The sequence below is a fragment of the Cnephaeus nilssonii genome (assembly GCF_951640355.1).
Source record: "Cnephaeus nilssonii genome assembly, chromosome: 5".
Lineage (NCBI taxonomy): Eukaryota > Metazoa > Chordata > Mammalia > Chiroptera > Vespertilionidae > Cnephaeus > Cnephaeus nilssonii.
Genome location: NC_137076.1, coordinates 73449885 through 73468219, shown reverse-complemented (window position 1 = coordinate 73468219; position 18335 = coordinate 73449885). Strand labels below are relative to the sequence as shown.

The window sequence follows — 18335 nt, the reverse complement described above, 5'->3', positions numbered from 1 at the left end:
TGAGTGTTGACCTATGAACTAGGAGGTCCTGGTTAGATTCCCGGTCAGGGCTCATGCCGGGGTGCAGAAGGCAGCCAATTGGTGGGTCTCTCTCATCACTGATGTTTCTCTCTCTCTCCCCCTCTCCCTTTCTCTCTGAAATCAATAAAAATATATATATATTTTTAAATGTTGCAGAGAGCAATTCTCCCCTCCCCTACCTATGATTAACTGATTCATATGAAAATTGAAGTTAAACACCAGATTCACTAAGCAACATGTTCAAACTAAGCAACCTTTATTTCAAAGGTTGTAATGTACTTATTACAGTTACCACCCTTTCCCATCATATAAACTGATCATAATATCCACAGTATACCAGGTGTTCTTTTTTAAAAATATATTTTTATTGATTTTAGAGAGGAAGAGAGAGAAACATTGATGTGAGAGAAAAACAGTGATTGGGTGTCTCCCACACTCACCCCAACTGGGGATCAAACCCGCAAACTGGACATGTGTTTTGACCTGGAATTGCACCAGCAACGTCTTGGTGCAGTGCACAATGCTCGACTAACTGAGCCACATCAACCAGGCCCACTGGGCAGAACCCAACACATGTTTGTTTAGTGGACCCACACAAGGCTGGCCTACACAGTGTGAAAAAAGATAGCAGCCTACATTTGTATATCAAAAGACAACATAAAAAATCATGATTTCTGAAGTCTCTTGAAAACAAACAAAAAACAGCAGTCCAGACAATATGAGGCCCACATTTGCACATGGTAACAATCTGTTGATGATTAGCAGCTAATCTTCAGAGAGGGCATGGTTTTGCAGAGCTCCACAGGTGTCATCACTCTCTCACACATACCCAGCTCAGTTATCTATCTGGCCCTGTTGAACTTGCAAACACTGATACTTATCTGTACTAATAAAAGGGTAATATGCTAATTAGACCGGGTGACCGGACGTGGCCATCTTCCAGACGTCTGACTTCCTTCCAGACAAAGCCACAGTGGTGGGGGCAGAGGCGGTTAGGGGCGATCAGGCCAGCAGGGGAGGGCAGTTGGGGGCCATGAGGCTGGCAGGGCAGGGCAGTTGGGGGCATCAGGTGGGTAGGGCAGTTGAGGGCCATCAGGCGGGCAGGGCAGTTGGGGGCCATCAGGCGGGCAAAGGAGGGCAGATGGGGGCCATCCAGGCCGGCAAAGGAGGACAGATGGGGGCCATCCAGGCCGGCAGGGAAGGGCAGTTGGGGGCCATCAGGCTGGCAGGGGAGCAGTTAGGTGGCAATCATGCCAGCAGGCAGGCAGTGGTTAGGAGCCAGCGGTCCTGGATTGTGAGAGGGATGTCAGACTGCCAGTTTAGGCCCAATCCCGCAGGGACATCTACCGAGGGGTCCCAGATTGGAGAGGGTGCAGGCCGGGCTGAGGAACACCACCCCGTGCATTAATTTCGTGCACCGGGCCTCTAGTTTGTAATAGCTCACAGGCGGTATTTATTACTATCAAAGCAAAGCATATTTTTGCCTAGAGGATACAATATAGAACGAGGATAACCACAATGGCTTTGGAGTCAGAGGACCCTAGATTTGAGCTCTATCTCTACATACAATTAGCTGTGTGACCTCAGGCCTGCTTTTAACCTCTCAAAAATGTATTTCTTTATTTACAAGCCTCCAAATAAACATATAACCACTTAACACAACAAACAGGTCTAAAAATCTAAGCCCAAGCTGAATTGATAATCCCAACTATTTAAATAATGGTAGCTTGAAATTTCAAGGCTCCATATTATGAGGAATATTAGTATTTCATTAAAAGAAAAATGAAGACAAAATGGTGGGGATGCTACACATCACTCCTGGTAAGGCGTGATCAATAATCCTTTCCTCACTCCAAATTCAGATGTTTCAAAAGTCAGGCACACAAACTTGGGACTGGTAATAGAAACCCAAACAAACTCACTAAAAAGAGAGAACAATGAAAACATGTCCACACAAAGAAAATTGGCTAGAGGAGGCAGTACATGATAGCAATTAAGAAACAGGCTCAGGAGCCAAACTGTCAAAGTTTAAACTCTGGTTCTGCCACTTACTGGATGTGTTGACTTTAGTCATTACTCACCATGCCTCACTTTCCTAAACTGTAAAATGGAAGTAATTCATAAAGCTATTGTAAGGTTTAAAATAGGTTAATACATGTAAAAGGCCTACAACATGGTCTGGCACAAAACAAGCCTATAGAAGTATGGCTATGGCACCTTGGCTGGTGTGGTTCAGTGGTTGGGAGCATCAGCCCACTCACCAAGGAGTCTTAGATCAAGGGCACGTACATGTGCTGCAGGTTTGATCCCTGCCCCAGTTGGGGCATATGCAGGAGGGTCAACCAATCTATGGGTCCATCTCACATCAATGTTTCTCTCTCTCCCTACCCACCGTCCACTCTCTCTAAAAATCAATGGGGGAAAAAATATCCTCAGGTGAAGATTAACAAAACAAATAAAAGTAGTATGGCTATCTAAAGGGGAATTGGGTTTAACATATGATGCAATATTATAATAATCCTATATAATAAAAAGCTAATATGCAAATAGACCAAACGGTGAAACAACCGGAACAACCAAACAACTGATTGCTATGATGTGCACTGACCAGCAGGGGGTGTGCACGGAACATGACGGGCATCGGCCATGGCAGAATGGTGGAGCAGGTGAGCGGGGCCACCAGAGCAAGATGGGATACCAGTCACTGTCATCGGGGTGAGCCTCTGGTGACTACTGAAAATTCTTCGCTCCCACACGCCGTGGTCCCGCCCAGCACTCGCACCTGCTGCTGGCGCTGGCCCCACTTACACCCACAGCGAGCACCAGAGCCGCTGCTCACACCCACTGCTGGCGCTGGCCCTGCTCACACCTGCAGCCAGTGCTGGAGCCACCACTTGCACCCACTGCCAGCACCTGGCACCGGTCTCAATTGCTTGGCACCATCAGCAGGTGGGAGTGGTGGCTGTTGGCCCCAATTGCCCCTGAGGGCTTCTCTACCTCCCCATGCCCCTGAGGGGTGATCGGGGCGGCAGCCGCCGCTTGTACCCACTGACAGCGTCGGCCCCGCTTGCACCCGCGGCTGGCGCCGACCCCAATCGCTCCACACCATCAGCGGGTGCGAGCGGGACTGGCGCTGTCAGAGCGTGGGAGTAGCGGCAGCGGGAGCAGGGCTGCCGGCAGAGAGGGGACCAGGAGCTGTGGCAGGAAGGGCCAGGCAGGGGCACAGAGGATGGACTGAGACCCACACCTGTGCCCACTCAGCCTCATGACCCACAGTTCCTTTCAAGGTGCACAAATTCGTGCACTGGGCCCCAAGTTTTCTTAATAATATTCAGAGAACATTTTTAAATACATACACACACCCACAGCAACCGCAGTACAATGTAGTGTTTAAGAGTTTACTTGGATTTTGTTTATGAACAATATTAGGCTATTTCATTCTTTTTGATTCTGAGTGCCATGGAGAATTGCAGGAAAGACATTTTTACCTTCCTGAGATTTGGATTCTTTCAACAAAGATAAATGAAGACAATGCTACTTACCTCACAGGATTACTGTGAGAATGTAATAGAATGAATGAAGTATTTACTTAGTACAATGCTTGGTACATGGTAACTAAAACCTAATACTATATTACTACACTACTAGTGGAACAAGTACATTGTAAGTAGAGTGACCACTGGTCCTTATTTGCTTGTGATAGTCCCAGTGTATGCTGGTTTTCACAATGTAATTACTAATCACAGCCATTTCCCTTTCTATGTCAATATGTCCAGGTTTAGATGATAAATTATACTGTTACCCTTTAGTTAGCTCTTCATCCTCTTAAATGGTCTCTTATTCGCATTTTAGTGACTTACCTCTTTGCTTTCCCAACTCACCATCCCCATTTTATACACACACACACACACACACACACACACACACACACACAGCTCTCCTTTTTAAAGATTACCACAGTTTCTCCTAGGTTGACAAAATAACAAACTGAGGTAGCATATTTGAGTTAAAAAAGAAACACTTAAATTAATTAATTCAATTCAATAAAAACCCAGCAATTAGGGGAAACAGTAAGATGATTTTACAATTACAGTGGAACCTCTTTTCTTGAACTAAATTCGCTCTAGAAGGCTACTGGAAAACCAAATCGTTTTTTCCCATTAGAAATGTTAATTGATGATTCTGTTTTAATATTTTTTATATACAGTACATGTCTACTATACTGTCTAATCTATAAATAAACACGTTAAAATGAAAAAGGACATGAAATGTAAATGAAAATGGAAAGGAAATATACAGTAAAAAATGAAAATTTAACAATAACTATAAGCAGCAACAAAAGCAAAAAAAAAACACAACAAAACTATTCATAGCACAATATCCTGAGATTTTAACAGTGGTAAACTGACTCATATTCGTGCATCCTCTCTTTTGTTTGTCACTTGAGAGATGCGTGACAGATATCAGCAGCATGAAAGGTTGAGAAGCAAATTGTTTGAGATGGGAGAGGTTCGAGAAACAAGGTTCCACTGTACATCCTTTGGCAATATTTCACCTATTCAACCCGAAGAGAAACACTGTAAAAGAAGTTTCTACAAACATTAGAGTTTGTTTCCAATTGAAAATATTAGAACTGACATGCTGCTTTATGAAAGTATCAGAAGAGTAATAGAATATAACAGAATCGTAAAATAGTAGAAAATATTAGAATTGGCATGCTGCTTTATGATGACAGAAAAGTAATTGCTTACATTAAAAGAAAATAAAAATTTCTGAATAAATCAAATCTAACTTGGGTTTTAATCTTACCACCTTCAAAATATACTGCACATAAAGCTTTATCACCTAATAAACCGAAGGCTTCTGCTGAATGTTAGAGATGTTAGATTAGTCAAGTAGCATTTGGCATTCATTCTTTCCCACCACTCCCTATACATGCCTTCCTGTACTTCAGGGGCAGGAAAGCTAAAACAAAACAAAATAAATAAATAAAAAACCACATTTCCCAGATTTTTCCTTATAGTTAGCATTTGGAATGTAAAGCAGGTTCTGCCAGTAAAAGGCCTTCTATGAGATCTGGAAAGCAAAAGCTGGAAGCTCTTTCTACTGCTGATTTAAGTGGTAATCAATGACACAAAGAAATGAATGATTACAAGCTGCTATAATAGCCAAACTCTAGTCACCAGATTTAAGGGTATTTAGAAACAGGGCACCAGATTCAGTATTCCAATGACTGGTTCCCAATGTCAGCTTCCTGCACTCTCGGCTATGATCTTAATGTTCTTAAATATATTAGTCCAGTGATGGTCCTCTGACTCGGACTCTTCTAGACCATCCAATCCTATCTAGTAATAGATTAATATGCAAACTGACCATACCTCCACTACACCCACAAGCCACGCCCACCAGCCAATCAGGAGCAAGTATACAAATTAACCCAACCAAGATGGCTGTGGCCACAGAGAGAGCAGGAGGCTTGGGTTTCCCCAGCAATGGAGGAAGCCAAGCTTTCTCCCTGCCCTGGCTGGCCCAGGCCTCTGCTCAAGGCTACAAAGTTTCATTTATAGAAGATAAATAAATCCCAACAAAAATGGCAGCAGCCACGGAGCTGGAGAGAGCAGGAGGCTTGAGTTGCCCCGGAGATGGAGGAAGCCAAGCTTCCACAGCCCTGGCCTGCCTTGGCCTCCACTCAAGGCTACAAAGTTTCAATTATAGAAGATAAATAAATCCCAGATACCAGAGCCTCCGCTTGGGTCGCCGGGGGGCGTGGCCAGCCTGCAAACCACCACAGGCTCCTCACCCAGGCCGCCTCACACCCCAAGGGAACCTCCATCCTGATCCGGGACACCCTTCAGGGCAAACCAGCTGGCCCCCACCCATGCACCAGGCCTCTATCCTATTTAATCCTATCTACCCATCTAATAAAAGAATAATATGCAAATTGACCATCACTCCAACACACAAGATGGCTGCCCCCATGTGGACACAAGATGGCCAGCAGGGAAGGGCAGTTGGGAGGGACCAGGTCTGTAAGGACGGGCAGTTGGGGGCGATCAGGCCAGCAAGGGAGGGCAGTTAGGGGTGACCAGGCCAGCAGAGGAGGGAAGTTGGGGGCAACTGGGCCTGCAGGGAAGGGCAGTTGGGTGGGGACCCAGGCCTGCAGGGGAGAGCAGTTGGGGGGGAACAGGCCTGCAGGGGAGGGCAGTTAGGGGCAAACAGGCTGGCAGGGGAGCAGTTAGTAATCAATCAAGCTGACAGGGAGTGGTTAGGGAGTGATCAGGCTGGCAGGTAGAAGTGGTTAGGGGCAATCAGGCAGGCAGGCAGGCGAGCAGTTGGGAGCCAGCAGTCCTGGATTGTGAGAGGGATGTAAATACTGAATCTGGTGCCCTGTTTCTAAGTACCCTAACTGGGATCGGGCCTAAACGGGCAGTCGGACATCCCTCGAGGGGTTCCAGATTGGAGAGGGTGCAGGCTGGGCTGAGGGACACCCCCCCCCCATGCACGAATTTTGTGCACCGGGCCTCTAGTAATTTTTATAAGTGCCCAATTTCCTGTTCTTTCTCCCTGAAAATGCTAGATTAGTTTTTCTTCTTATAATGAACTCCAAAAGATACATTATTGGTCATTAAGTTTAAAATGTGCATTACCTATATCTATCCTCCCCACTTCAGAAGTCAAATTACATGAATTAATGCTATTCTATAACATAATTATGATTTGAAAGTTTGAGGTGAATATTAAAGGTTATCTTAGCTGTAGTCTGAAATGATTTTACTTATAATATATGATAACTAGAGGCCCAGTACATGAAATTAGTGCATGGGAGGAGGGTGTCCCTCAGCCCGGCCTGCACCCTCTCCAATCCGGGACCCCTCGGGTAGAGTCCCTAGGCCTGGCTGGCAATCAGGGCCTATCAGGGCTTTCCTTCCCCCTGCTGCCAGCAGCTGGCCCCACCCCCGCCGCTGCCACTGTTTGCCATCTGTGCAGTGCTGCCCCCCTCTTCCCCGCCACTAGTCGCCTCCCTCTGTGGGCGACAGAAGTAGGGTGTGATCACTCGGCTGGCCTGGGCCTCCCTCTGTGGGGTGATCGTTGGCCGGCCCTGCACATCCACCAGTGTCGCTGGCCAGTGGCCTGGGCCTCCCTCTGTGGAGCGATCGATCACCGGGCCCCCTGATAGATTGCCGTGCAGAGGGAGGCCCCACCCACCCACCACAGCACCGCCAGCTACGTTGCCTGGGCCTCCATCTTTGGGGCGATCATGGGGTGATGGCGGGGCCCCCTCGACCAATCACATCGCACCCGCCTTGGCTGGCCTGGCGCCAGTGCGTGTCATAGCGTGGTCATCCAGAAGGTCGTCCGGATGGTCGTTCTGCTGTTCGGTCGTTCAGTCGATTTGCATATTATGTTTTTACTAGAGGCCCTGGGCACGAAATTAGTGCACTTGGGGGAGGGGGGTCCCCTCAGCCTGGCCTGCGCCCTATTGCAGTCCAGAAGATCTGGGGGGATATCCGACTGAAGGCTTAGGCCCACTAAGCCGTCAGTATGACATCCTTAGCATTGCCACAGAGGCAGGAGAGGCTCCCACCACTGCTGCTGTGCTCGCCAGCTGTGAGCCCGGCTTCTGGCTGAGCAGCGCTCTTCTGTGGGAGCACACTGACCACCAGGGGGCAGCTCCTGCGTTGAGTGTCTGCCCCCTGGTGGTCAGTGCACATCATAGTCACCGGTCATTCCACCATTCAGTCATTTGCATATTAGCCTTATATTATACAGGATATGCTGTAGATGAGACCCCCTAGAACCATAAAAAATGCAAAAAATTCACTGTTAACTCATTCTCAAATTGCCCCCACTTAATATCAAATTGCCCCCCTGTGGGGCTTGTGCTGCACCTAGGGAACCTCTGGGCTTGACACTTTTCCTCTCTGAGCTTCATTTCTGAATACACACGCATATACCATGGGAATTGTAATCTCTTCTCCGCCGACCTCACTGGGTTGTCATGAGGAGGTTCTGAGCTAATAAACCTAGAAATGTTTCATCAAGTAAATGATATCTAAATGGGAAGGGGTTGTTATTTTTAAGCCCACGGGTACCCTCGCAGGTAGCAGGTGCTGATTAGAGGAGGAGGGCTTGATTGCTTCCTGGGAATGTAGCTATGGAAGCTTTGCAGAGGGTTCCGCAGGCCTCGGAGGGGCGGGCTCTGGCCAGCAGCCCTGTAGTGGTAGTCGTCCCTGGAGGCGCTGGCTGGAAGGGTGCTAGGGGAGTGCTAAGGGGCAAGGGTGAGTAAATGTCAAACCTCCCCCACTTGGTGCCATTCATTAAATTGTACGTGGCCATTTCGCAGCTGTACGTGCTCAGGGCCGGGCTCCAATCTCCTGGAGTGGGGCGGGGCCAGGAAGGTGGAGGGGCGAGCGGGGCTGGGCTAGGGCAGGGCTAGGCAGGCAGGTTTAGCCACGGCCCCCAGTGAGGTTCAGCGCGCTTCCGCTGTGGAGACGGCGCCACTACTGTCGGGGGGAAGGGTCTGACCCTGGGGGGCCGCTCGGACCTGCCTCCACCGGGTCTGGAGTTGTAGGGAGGAGAGGCATGCCCAGCCCCAGTGGAGGGGGCTCAGCAGCGGCAGGCCTCAGGCCCTGGGTTCCTCGGGGGCACTGACGGGTCGTCACAGGCGTGCTATTGTTGTGGGCGCCCCTGGCAGGGGGGGCGGGGGAAGAGATCGGAGTCAGAGGTGCGGGCTGCAGCTACCCCTGAGGCTGGGTCTTCTCCCGTCTGGTCAGCCTCCCCGTCCCCTGGGGGGTGCAGGGGCTGGGGTAGGGTGTCCGTCCGTCCCCCCGGGGGGTGCAGGGGCTGGGGTAGGGTGTCTGTGCCAGGGGGATTGGAAGAGCTCCCCGTGGCTGCTTCCTCTTCCTTCTTTGCAGCCCGGGCTCCTGTCAGGTGCTCTCCTCAGACGCCCAGGAACTTGGCTCCAGCCACCCCGCCCCACCGTGGCTCCCTGCCGCCGCCACCCCACTTGGCTCTCCCCGGCCGCCCGCCTGTCAGGAGGCTGCCGGGGCACCCTGCTGCAGACAGCATGGTCCTGGGGCGGGGGGTGGAGGTGTGGGGAGCAGCTCCAGTAAAGTTTAGTAAACCCCGGGTCTGCGTCAGGATTCGGCTGCGGGGCCATGGGGGAGACTGCCTGGGCGGGACGAAATCGCGCGAGACCCAGAGCCCCATCCCGTGGCCCTGCAGCCCCGCTCACCCTGCTGAAAGGTCGTTACGTGACGGCGTCCCAGCTAATTTGCATATACCTCTATTAGTAGCATAGATTATTACAGATTATTAGATCAACATAAAATAGTACTATTCCTAACACTGAATGACCTTGCTTTTCTTGGCTTAATAAATTTATGTCAGTAATATATAAAACTATAGCTATGGTCATTTAAAAAATTATTTTAAACTCTGATTATAAAAGAAATAAATGCTTGCTGTGAAAAGTATGGAAAAATATAAAAATGTTTTTAAAATTTTATACTCACCATCCCCCATTACTACATACACTGAATAACGACTGTATACATACTACTTTGTACCCTACTTTAACACTCTGACAATCTTTCCATAACAAATTACTAATGGGTGGTACATAATGAAGCACCTATTTAACCATTACTCTTTACTAAAAAATTAAGTAATTTTCTATTGTTCTTTAATACAAACAATCCTCACTGAATGTTTTTTGGGTAGAAAACTTTTTTAAGAATAAACAAAACATGGTGTATTCACACAAATATTATTTAGCTATAAAAAGGTATGAGAGTACTGGTACATGCCACGACCCTGGAAAACATGCTAAGTGAAAAAAGCTAGTTAAAAAAGGCCACATATTTCCTGTACTGCTGATGGTAATGTAAAATGGTACAGTAGCCACTTTGAAAGGCAGTATAGCAGTTCTACTTATAGGTATATAGCTAAGATAATTAAAACATGCATTCATACTAAGTTGTACATGAACATTCATAACAGTACTATTCTTATCAGCCAAAATGTGAAAACAAAATATTAATTAACTGATAAATAGGTAAATAAAATGTGGTATATTCATACAATTGAATAACATTCAGCCACAACAGAGAATGAAGTGCTAATACATGCTACAGCAAAGATGAACCTCGAAACATTATGCTAAGTGAAAAATGCCACTCACAAAAGGCCACGCATTATATGATCCCATTTATATAAAATGTCCAAAAGAGGTAAAATCAGACAGAAAATAGATTAGTGGTTGCCAAAGGCTGGGGTTGGAGGATGTGGAATGACTGCAAATTTATTTTTGGGGTGATGAAAATTTTCTAAAATTAGATAATGGCAATTGTTGCACAACTGACTTATATACAGTAGTACCTCAGTTTTCAGACTTAATTTGTTCCAGAAGGCTGTTCAAGAAGCGATTTATTCGAAAACCAAATCATTTTCACCCATTAGAAACAATGCAAATTTAATTCATTCCAGACCCCCAAATGATTCCATTTTAACCTTTATTATATACAGTACATGCCTAATGTACTGTTTAATAAACAAACACTTCTTTTCTTAAATTTATCAAACTACCCCCTACTAGCCTTAAATCACTTTCAGCACTAGTTCCAGGGGTGTCTTTCAGGAAGTCAGTATGCAGCATTTTCCGCTTTTCCACATACCCTGAGATAAACTGACTAGCATCCTCTCCTTTGTGGTTTGGGAGATGTTCAAGAAGCAAGGTTCCATTGTACTTTAAAAAGGTGAATTATGATATGTGATTTACAATTTTGACACTAATTCCAATGTGTGTCAAACACATTGGAATTAGTGTCAAATTCCAAGCCATTCTCTGACACCTGCTGGGTGTCCTAAAATTCATCTCATTTCTGACACTATCCACTTAAAGATAGCATCAGATCCCACCCAGGTTAAGGGCTCAGTCCTACAAGACTACCTCTCCTCCCCTTCAGAAGTCAATCATAAATGCAGGTTGTTACCTGTGCTTCTTGAGTTCCCATTAGCCCCTCTTCTCAGATTGGATTAATTTGCTAGAGCAGGTAAGAAAACTCTAAGAAACATTTTACTTACCAGTTTATTACAAAATGATGTAACTCAGGGACAGCTAAATAGAAGAAATGCATAGGATAAGAAATGGGGAAAGAGACATGGAGCTTCCATATTTTCCCGGCATTTCCGTGAATTCACCAACCCGGAAGCTCTCCAACCCTGTCCTTTTGGGTTTTTATGGAGGCTTCATTTACAAAGACATGATTGATTAAAGCAGCGGTCGCCAACTGGTGGTCTGAGGACCACTGATGGTCCATGAGGTTCGAAAGGTGGGCGACCGCTGGATTAAAGTACTGATCATTGGCAAGTCAATTCCAACCCTTCTCCCCTCTAGAGGTCAGAGGGGTGAGACTCAAAGTAGCAATCCTCTTTGATCACAGGTTGGTTCCAGGGCAATCAACCCCCACCCACAGGTGGTTCCCAAATATTGCCTCATTAACATAACAAAAACATAAAATTTAAAAATACCCTCTCATCACTCAGGAAATCCCAATGGTTTTAAGGACCACTGTGCCAGAAACAGGGATGAAGACCAAATAGTATTTCTTACTGTAAGTCACAATATCACATGAATTACCTTATAAAGCTGTCATTACCTAAGAAAATAACCTCCTCCCTCAAAAAAAAGGGGGAGGAAATTCATTATTTCCTCAGGGTACAGGTATTCTTTGAAAGGCAAAAACACTACTCACTACTCTTCAAACTGCTTTTCAAAAGGGTTCTACAGATTTATACTCCTTCCAGCAATTTATTTAGTACCTGTGTCATGGTACTCAGATGAATTAGCACCATTTATTAAATCTTAAGTCTGATAAGAGAAACTTATTATAATTAAATTGAACACTTTCCCCCCCATATTTTAGTCATATTTTTCTTTTGCAAAGCCTTTAAAACAGACATCTTTATACATACAATTGTTATACTTTATACAAGTGCTCAATTTCTTAGAAAACACAGAAATTACTTTGTTACCATTCTGGTCAACAATAATTAACTCACCCTAACTCAGTTCTACTTTAGCTTTTAAACTTTCCTTGAAGTAAAAATACTTTATTAAACAGTCACAAGAACCACTCTCCTCAGACAAGCAGAGGGAAGGACACTACAAATATGAGTACAACTGGGTTACATATATTTCCAGTTTCCTGACTGCAAATCACTTTCAAGTGAAATGTCCAAGTGAGTCCTAAGAGACTTTAAAACAACATGGAGTAGAAAGAAAATGAGACATTTATTAACACTTTCTACAAACCAAGTGGTGTGTACCTCACTTATTCCTAACAAGCCTGCTACCCTCACTCAATGGAAAAAGAAAATAAAAATCACCAAGAATAAGAAGTTGCCATGCAGCAAATACGTGGCCAACTGAGGTATGCCTGATTCCAAAGTCCATATTCTTTCTGTCCCTTCTCAAGCTCACTGACTCTAAAAAAACCAAAATAACTACTAATACTTCTTCCACTTACTGTGTAACTAACTAGTTTCTAAGCTTCTTTAGTGTGTATGTACCATTTACAAAAACAAGACCATTATTTACAAAGTAAATAAAAATGGGAAGCTAAAAATTCACTGCGAAATAAAAAATTTTAAATACCAATTTTTAAAACAGCAAAATGTATGAAATAATTCTAAATACTTCTTGAATTTATATCAAGATTCACTTTACCTTTCAACAAGCAGAGGCATGTGCATATCCTTTTACAAACACGTGAGAAATCACTAGGTGAGAACCTTTTTTAGGGACTGTCAGTCTCTATTTTAGACAACAGCAGCATCATTTCTAAGTAGAAAAGGCCACATCAACTACACTAGTGGCCTGGTGCATGAATTCGTGCATACTGAAAGGAAATTAATTAGCAGAAATATTTTAATATCTCTATTCTCCCTTTCTCTATAATAGAAGTGTCAACCAAATTCATGATCGACAATGACAGATCGAAACACACATGTGCAACTGGCGAGAGCATTATATGTATCGCGCATGCGCAAGTCAATTTAGCCTTTTTTACATATATACAGTAGATAAACTTGCTTAATTAGGCCTGCTTTCTGATGTAGCTAAACTTTTCCCAGCCCAGTAAAGCACCCCAACTTCTCTTTCAGGTAATTGTCAGCAACACAGCAGTAAATATCAACATGAAGCAGATTATTATTGTAGATCACACAGGGAAAACAAAGGGTAAAATATTTAACTGCAGCAGTGTTTGATTATATTCTGTGCAGTGAGAAAACCTGAAGTCATTTTCAAGGTCCACCATTTCTTACTTCTTTTCAGTTGGATCAAGTTTCTAAGCTTTCTAAATCTCTGTTTTCTGGCTAATGAAAAGAAAATAGGATTTCACCGAGTCTCCTATCTACCTACTCCAGGACTTCTGTGAGGATCAAATGAGATGAGGCATGGGAAAACGCTTCACAGACATTTGGTTACTGTGTAAAGTGTTTGCACCTGGCTATAAAGCAAGTCATGTTCCTGGGCTGAAGAAACTGTTAAGACTAGTCGCCAGGGAGAGGAAGCCTGGCATTGCTATGTGATGTCATTACCTGGATAGACACTTAGCATATTAGCCTTTTATATATATAGAAGATTGCTTTTTCTTCTTCTTTACCACACAAGAAATGTGTTCAGCTATATATGCACCATCCGGGAAGTAGCAATGAGGGGTAAGAGAAACGGCTACTGTAACTACTACTGAGATAAAGACTGCAGAGGCTTGTGAGCAAGCAGTAATACAGCACAGCAAAACACAAGGTCAAGAACAATAAAAACAAAGCAAGAAATCAGCAGTCTATTCTAGGTATTGGATACCATTGTGGTAAAAGAAGTTATTTAAATTACACAACCCTTGCCCTAGCCGGTTTGGCTCAATGGATAGAACATCAGCCTGCGAACTAAAAGATCCGAGGTTCGATTCCAGTCAAGTGCAGGTACCTTGGTTGCAGGTTAGATCCCTCGCCAAGGTTGGGGCACCGAAGGCAATCTATCACATCAATGTTTCTCTGTCTCTCCCAGTCCCTTCCACTGTCTCTAATAATAAATGGAAAAATATCCTCAGGTGAGGATTAACAAAAAATAAAAATTAAATAAATTAACTCATTAATTACACAACCCTTAAAAAGGACCCTTGATTAGCTTTAAAAACTGCTATTTTAATACCCAACTACTTGACAAGATTGGAACTGATTTCCAAAGAATGCAATACACCTATATCTATTTGCAATTCTTCCACAAGAATTTTCCCATTCATGAAACAAAAAATCAACTCGAACATTTATACAAGAATTCTTATGCTGAAATTTTCTTTTTCCAAGAATGCCCTCACTCCTCATTCTGACATATAAAAAGGGTAGCAGCATCTAATAAAAGTGTCATAATTTGAGATGAAGGCCTTCAATAAAACATTTTTCTTCTAAAATTATTTTAATATTAAGGTGTCAGTAGGACCTGGGGTAGACCAAAAAATGCAAACTTATCTACAACCCCGTATTTTACCCTGGAGCTATTATTAAGATTATTCTACTGTACATAGAATCATGTACTGTTTTCCTTAGCTGGTATACTACAATCAAGCTATTGTGCAATGGTAAGAAGGCTCTTAAGAAAAAATTACTGCTGAAGTAATTCTTGTCTCGAGGTGACTTACCACATTCTACTCTCCATAAACACTACTGTTTTTAATCACAACTTTACTTACAGCTTTACCCTTAGTCAAAAAATATTTTCACTTTTCAATAAGATCCTTTCAAACTGAAGTGATAAAAAGTAATGCTCTTATGATCATATTTGTTAAAGGAGAAATTATAGAGCAGTATGTGTACCAAGACCTTATTTTTGTGAAAAAACATTTATTCATTGATTTGCCTGGAAGGATGTTCATCAAAACATTACAAGTGGAGCCCTGACCGGTTTGGCTCAGTGGATAGAGCGTCGGCCTGCGGACTCAAGAGTCCCAGGTTCGATTCCGGTCAAGGGCATGTACCTTGGTTGCGGGCACATCCCCAGTGGGGGGTGTGCGGGAGGCAGCTGGTCGATGTTTCTCTCTCATTGATGTTTCTAACTCTCTATCCCTATCCCTCTCCCTTCCTCTCTGTAAAAAATCAATAAAATATATTTTTAAAAAAAAACACAACATTACCAGTGGTTATCTTAGGGTGGTGGGATTATGGATTTTTTTTTTCCTTTGGCATATATGTATTACCTGATTTTTTTTTTGCATTAAACACAAGCTGAGACAGAACAATTTGAGTTACAGTATAAGTAATCTAGGTGTAGCCCTAACCAGTTTGGCTCAATGGACAGAGCGTTGGCCTGCAGACTGAAGGGTCCTGGGTTCGATTCCAGTCAAGGGCATGTACCCTGGTTGCGGGCACATCCTCAGAAGGGGGTGTGCAAGAGGCAGCTGATTGATGTTTCTCTCTCATTGATGTTTCTAACTCTCTATCCCTCTCCCTTCCTCTCTATAAAAAATCAATAAAATATATATTTTTAAAAAAGAAATCTAGGTGTAATATGATCAATTCAAATCCACTTACTCAGAGTTAACAAATGCAAACGTTGCTCAAAAAGTGTTAGTGAAATCGCCTGAGCTAACAAAATTCAATTTTTAAACAATTTCCTCAGATAAAGTTGAGAAACAAGACAAAATCATTTTACTGACTTAGAGACACCGACTAATAGAAGATATCAGAGTAGCAGAAAGTAAATGATCAAGAGCATATGTAAACACTTTAGAGGATAATGATAGGCCAAAGAAGAAAAGAAAAAACAAACAAACCATACCCCCAAAAACTGAACTCAGCTGTATTTATGGAAAACATTCTGAAAAGAATATTTAAAAAATTATCTATTAGTATATGACTCAAATTGAACCAGCTCTGCTTTCTACACTAGAAAAGAACACCTTTCAATGGGCTTAGCACTCAATAGCAAAATCAAGAACACCTTTGCCCTGCCGTATGGCTCAGTTGGGTGGAGCACTATCCTGTACACGACAAAGTTGCAGGTTCAATTCCTGGTCAGGGGTTCGATCCCCATTTGGGGTGCGTATGGGAGGCAATAGATGGATGTTTCACTCTCAAATCAATAAAAACATATCCTCAGGTGAGGATTAAATAAAAAGAACACCCTTAGAATCATCTCAAGGTCTTCTGTGCCTGCTGTGGAATGAACAAGTTAAACAATTAAGTATACAGTTAAGTAATTAATATACAAACACATAAACAGCCAATTTTTACACATTAAATATATCTAGAAGTAATCATGAGATGTGAAGTGAATGCAACTTTGAAAAAACAAACAAGGTGCCCTGACCGGTTTGGCTCACTGGATAGAGCGTCAGCCTGCGGACTGAAAGATCCCAGGTTCGATTCCAGTCAAGGGCATGTACCTTGGTTGCGGGCACATCCCCAGTGGGGAGTGTGCAGGAGGCAGCTGATCGATGTTTCTCTCTCATCGATGTTTCTAACTCTCTCTCCCTCTCCCTTCCTCTCTGTAAAAAATCAATTAAATATATTAAAAACAAACAAACAAACAAACAAGGTAAGGAAATCACTGAGATAATTTCACCAACTTCCATGAGGAAATTATCATTAAACGAAAATAAGCAACTCTACTAGGTTAAACCATGAGAAACTGCCAATATTTCAAGACTTTTTTGCCCATCCTATCTAATAAAAAAGTAATACGCAAATTGACTGTACCTCTGCTACACCCACAAGCCACACCCACAAGCAAATCAGGAGCGAGTATGCAAATTAACTCAACCAAGATGGCTGTGGCCACAGAGAGAGCAGGAGGCTTGGGTTTCCCTGGCAATGGAGGAAGCCAAGCTTTCTGCCTGCCTTGGCAGGCCCAGGCCTCCGCTCAAGGCTACAAAGTTTCAATTATAGAAGATAAATAAATTCCAACAAAAATGGTGGCAGCCACAGAGCTGGAGAGGGCAGGAGGCTTGGGTTGCTGGGAGGCCCAGGCCCCTGGCTCAAGGCTACAAAGTTTCAATTATAGATGATAAATAAATCCCAGATACCAGAGCCTCCTCTTGGGTCACCAGGGGCATGGCTGGCCTGCAAACCACCACAGGCCCCACGCCCAGGCCACCCCACGCCCCAAGGGAACCCCCACCCTGATCCGAGACACTCTTCAGGGCAAACCAGCTGGCCCCCACCAGTGCACCAGGCCTCTATCCTATCTACTCCTATCTAATCCTACATAATAAAATGGTAATATGTAAATTACCATCACTCCGCTACGCCCACAATTGGGCCAGCAGGAGGCGCAGGGGGCGGGACTCAGGGTGGCCGGGGTAGCCTGATTGGGCCAGCAGGATGCTGAGCCAGAGGCTTTCGGAAGGCCTGGTGCACCGGCGGACAGCCGGCCAGCTCCCCCGCGATCAAAAGCCAAAGCGGGGGAGCTGGCCGGCTGTCTGCTCCGGCACAAGGCCTTTCGAAAGCCTCCGCCGCGCCGGAGGCTTTCGGAAGGCCTGGTGCACCGGCGGACAGCCAGCCCGCTGGTGCACCAGGTGCATGATTAAATCATGCACTGGGCCTCTAGTAAAAGAATAATATGCAAATTGACCATCACTCCAACACACAGGATGGCTGCCCCCATGTGGTCAAAGATGACTGCCCCCATGTGGACACAAGATGGCCACCACAAGATGGCCAGCAGGAAAGGACAGTTGGGGGGGAGCAGGCCTGCAAGGGAGGGCAGTTGGGAGCGATCAAGCCTGCAGGGGAGGGCAGTTAGGGGTGACCAGGCCAGCAGAGGAGGGAAGTTGGGGGCGACCAGGCCTGCAGGGAAGGGCAGTTGGGGGGGACCCAGGTCTGCAGGAGAGGGCAGTTAGGGGTGACCAGGCCTGCAGGGGAGGGCAGTTAGGGACAAACAGGCTGGCAGGGGAGTGGTTAGGGGGTGATCAGGCTGGCAGGCAGGAGCAGTTAGGGGCAATCAGGAAGGCAGGCAGGCAAGCAGTTGGGAACCAGCAGTCCTGGATTGTGAGAGGGATGTCCGACTGCCCGTTTAGGCCTGATCCCGGTAGGATCGGGCCTAAACGGGCAGTCGGACATCCCTCAAGGGGTCCCAGATTGGAGAGGGTGCAGTCTGGGCTGAGAGTCACACACACACACCCCTCGTGCACGAATTTCATGCACAGGCCTCTAGTAAAAACAATGATTTCATATGATCACAGGGATCGGCTAATCAATATTTAACAGCCACCTCTTTGGAATAAAGGCCCTCATTTGTAGCTTTTGCTGAT

At 44.9% G+C, this 18335-nt stretch overlaps 1 protein-coding gene across 3 annotated transcripts in view; it reads right to left on the bottom strand.

Moving 5' to 3' along the window:
• The window catches only part of CDC42SE2 (CDC42 small effector 2), a 99911-nt gene that overhangs the window by 47041 nt on the left and 34535 nt on the right, over nt 1-18335 (bottom strand). The window lies entirely within an intron of this gene.